The sequence below is a fragment of the Mobula hypostoma genome, chromosome 11 (genome assembly GCF_963921235.1).
Source record: "Mobula hypostoma chromosome 11, sMobHyp1.1, whole genome shotgun sequence".
Taxonomy (NCBI): Eukaryota; Metazoa; Chordata; class Chondrichthyes; order Myliobatiformes; family Myliobatidae; genus Mobula; species Mobula hypostoma.
In genome coordinates this window covers 96220696-96223934 of record NC_086107.1, presented here as the reverse complement: position 1 = coordinate 96223934, position 3239 = coordinate 96220696, and the positions used below count along the sequence as shown (strand labels likewise).

Below are 3239 nucleotides of genomic sequence, written 5' to 3'. Positions count from 1 at the left end.
GCAGGCATACGCTTGAGTCGGCTACATCCTGCCTAGCCTCTGGTGTTTAGATTGAAGCAGGAGGCCTGGCAAAGACCTTGCTGCCCTGCCCCGCTGGCAGCTCTGCTCCAGGTTGTCTGGGATGGGTGGGTGTGCTGGACGGCTGTTGCCTACCTGGTCCGTCATGAGTGCAAGTTGTCAGAGGCTATGTAAAGCTGCTAGTGATCCACCAATCATCTGGGAGTGGGGCCGTACTTATGGGCGCCTACGTCACTGGCACACTGCCTACGTCAAGGCTGCCGGCTCCCAGGTCGGTCTCAGAGGCTGGCTCAACTTGCACTGCTCTCCTGGTCATGGGAGGCTGGTCACGCTGTCCTGTCTGCACAAGAGTCTGCAGGGGGAGTGGGAGCAGGCCGCTCGGCCCCTCATGGCCGTCCCTGCACTCGGCAAAGAGAGCGCGCCTCTGGCTGGCGCAGCTGGCCGGCGCATCCAGCTGAACGGTCTCCTTCGGAGGCTCTGCCCTCTCCGGGAGGGAGCGAGCGGATGGGACTGCGCCGGGCGACAAAGGCAGAGGCCACGTGCAACGCTCAAGACCGGTACGAGGGTTGTGGACGTGGCCAAAGTCCGCGGGCAGAAAAGCCTCCTGGCAAGTTTGGGAACAGGAGGATGTCAGCTACAGGTGTGCCTGAGGAGAAACAATGGGTGTGCTCTCCAAGCCGAAGGCTGAAGTGCAGCCATTCACACCTCTGTGCCTTTATTTTGACGTGTGTGCAATTACAATTGTTGAGTGGATTGAGTTTGTTTCATCTCCAGAAGCTGCAGACTTTGCGTCTGCACAGGCTATGATTGGACACAGTGTCTTCTCCCCTGCTCCCCCACCACCTTTTTTTTTACCAGGGTGGATGGGGGTGGGTGGGTGTGTGTGTGTGTGTGTGTGTGTGTGTGTGTGTGTGTGTGTGTGTGTGTGTGTGTGTCTGTCTGTCTGTCTCTCTCTCTCACTGACTCACTCACTCACTCACTCAATCTCACACAGACACAGAGTCACAGACACACGTGCACACGGAGTGCTGAGGGATCTGCCAAGCTCTGGTCACATGTACAGAGGGCAGTAAAGGGAGAAGGGCCGAGGCCCTTCACTATGCCTCTGTGCTGACGCCTGAGCAGACTGACTGGTTTTGCAGCGGGGTGGGTGCACGGATGTAGAAATAGGAGGGAAGGAGGGAAATGTGTGGCGGGCTGACGGCGGCCCTGTGCCCCACTGCTGTGCAGGTGCGTTTTTGGCCGGCATGGCTCGGTGGTGGAGTGGGCGGGCGCGTGTGCGCGCTGTGCTGTGGAAGGAAAGGGGTACTGATTATGCCTTGGTTGTGAAACAGGAAATGGATCGGCGAAATGCCTGCCGGAGGGAGGCACAGTGCTGTGCTGTGCGTGAAGCAGGGGCACGTGGATGGATGTGGCACTTGTGGAGACGTGCGCCAAAGCTGGACGCCGAGTAGGTACGTGTAAGCATGAGAGGTTTGAGTGATTTTGGGGTTTGGGACGTGATTTTGAGCGAGGCTGGAGATGCACTGCACTGCCAATGTATATTGGGGAGGTCTGAGTGGGGGGTTGTGCCTCTGCCTTGCCTCGAACGGTGGGCGGGGCTTTGGGGCTGGGGCAGGGGCAGGCAGACGCATCACAATGGAGATTTGTGAGTCGAGTCGGGTCGGGTCGGGCAGAGCAGAGGAGGCCAGGCCAGGCCAGGGCAGGTAGGCAGAGTTTTGCTGGTGCTATGGCTAGGTGGTGATGCTTGTAGCTGGTCTGTCTGTCTGTCTGTCTGTCTGTCTGGGCAGGAGAGCAGCAGTCTTGGCAGTCTGGTGCAGGCGGGGAGGATGCAGCACCGGGCCCCGTTGCTCTGTGGCCGGGCTCCATCGGATGCCTCCCTTCCTTCCTCTCGTCCACGAGCCCTGGCTGCTGGCACACTTGAACGAGCCTGCCTGTCCGACAGGCTGGCTGCTGGTGAAATCATTCGTTCATTCGCCTCGTTCGTTCGTTCGTTCGTTCGTTCGTTCGTTCGCCCGCCCGTCCGTCCGTCCGTCCCGTCCTCCGTTGGCTTCAAGGAGCAGCTGAGAAGCCTGAGCCTGAGAAGTGGAGCGAGCGTGGCGGGACAGAAAAGGCCTTTCGGCCCGCTCCGCTTCACTCTGCTTCTGTGCTTGGTGCAGGCAGCTGCCGAGTGAGCAGGCATCAGAATGAGTGTGCCGGTTGAGCAGTTTGCTTCAGGAATGAATGCCAAGGGGCATCTCTCATGAAGTTGCTGCCTTGCCTGCAGCACCTGATCTGGTTGCAGCCTGGATGTGCACTTGATCTTAGCCATCAAATGGCTTGATCAAATGGCCCAGATATATGATGCTCGTGCTGTTGTTGAGTTGTCTGCCCATGGCGTGAGTGAGTGAGTGAGCTGTATCGACAGACAGACACAGACACAGGAGAAGTGTAGAGCAAGCAGCTAGCTCTCTCCTCTCTCTCCATGTGCGTGCATGCTTGTCTGTGCTGCTGTGCCTGATGGAGCTTTCGTCGTTTTCCTTTTCTTTGCTACTTTGAAATTCCCCAGAAGGGGAGTGCACCGTTCCCAGAGGCACTGCAATACCGGGTCGATGCGTGGAGTGGACGGAGCAAGCCCCTATTCCATCTCCCTGTTCCAAAAATCAATTTAATATATGGTCCCCAGATAAGGGACGTATCAGATATTAAACTGATAAAAACAGATTTTTTTTTTTAATTTCAAAATATACTTTATTCAAAAATAAATATATACAATAAACCATTCAATAACTTTTCATCCTTTACATACGTTTGCATTATACACAGTACATATCCGTATTTATACCACATCATTTCATTGTTGAGGGGTATACTCCCCGCCCTCCGACCCCTCCCACTCCCACGGGTGGAGAAACCTATACTGTGGTCCTTCCCCACCGGGCCCTTGCGGTGGCTGCACCAAGTTTCAGTGCGTCCCTCAGCACGTACTCCTGCAGTCGAGAATGTGCCAGTCGGCAGCATTCTCCCACGGACATCTCCATGTGCTGGTAGATCATCAAGTTACGGGCCGACCAAATAGCATCTTTCACCGAGTTGATGATCTGCCAGCAGCACCGGACGTTGGTCTCCGTGTGTGTCCCCGGGAACAGCCCGTAGATCAGAGAGTCCTCTGTTACGCAGCTGCTGGGGATAAACCGTGACACTAGCCCATCCATCCTCCTCCACACCCTCTTTGCGAACTG

General features: G+C 56.3%; 1 non-coding gene across 1 annotated transcript; it reads right to left on the bottom strand.

The window, feature by feature from the left end:
- Positions 1 to 2568: 2568 nt before the first annotated feature.
- LOC134354471 (U2 spliceosomal RNA) lies at positions 2569 to 2764 on the bottom strand. Its single transcript, XR_010019838.1, has one exon. It is a non-coding gene; the product is annotated as a U2 spliceosomal RNA (small nuclear RNA).
- Positions 2765 to 3239: the final 475 nt, after the last annotated feature.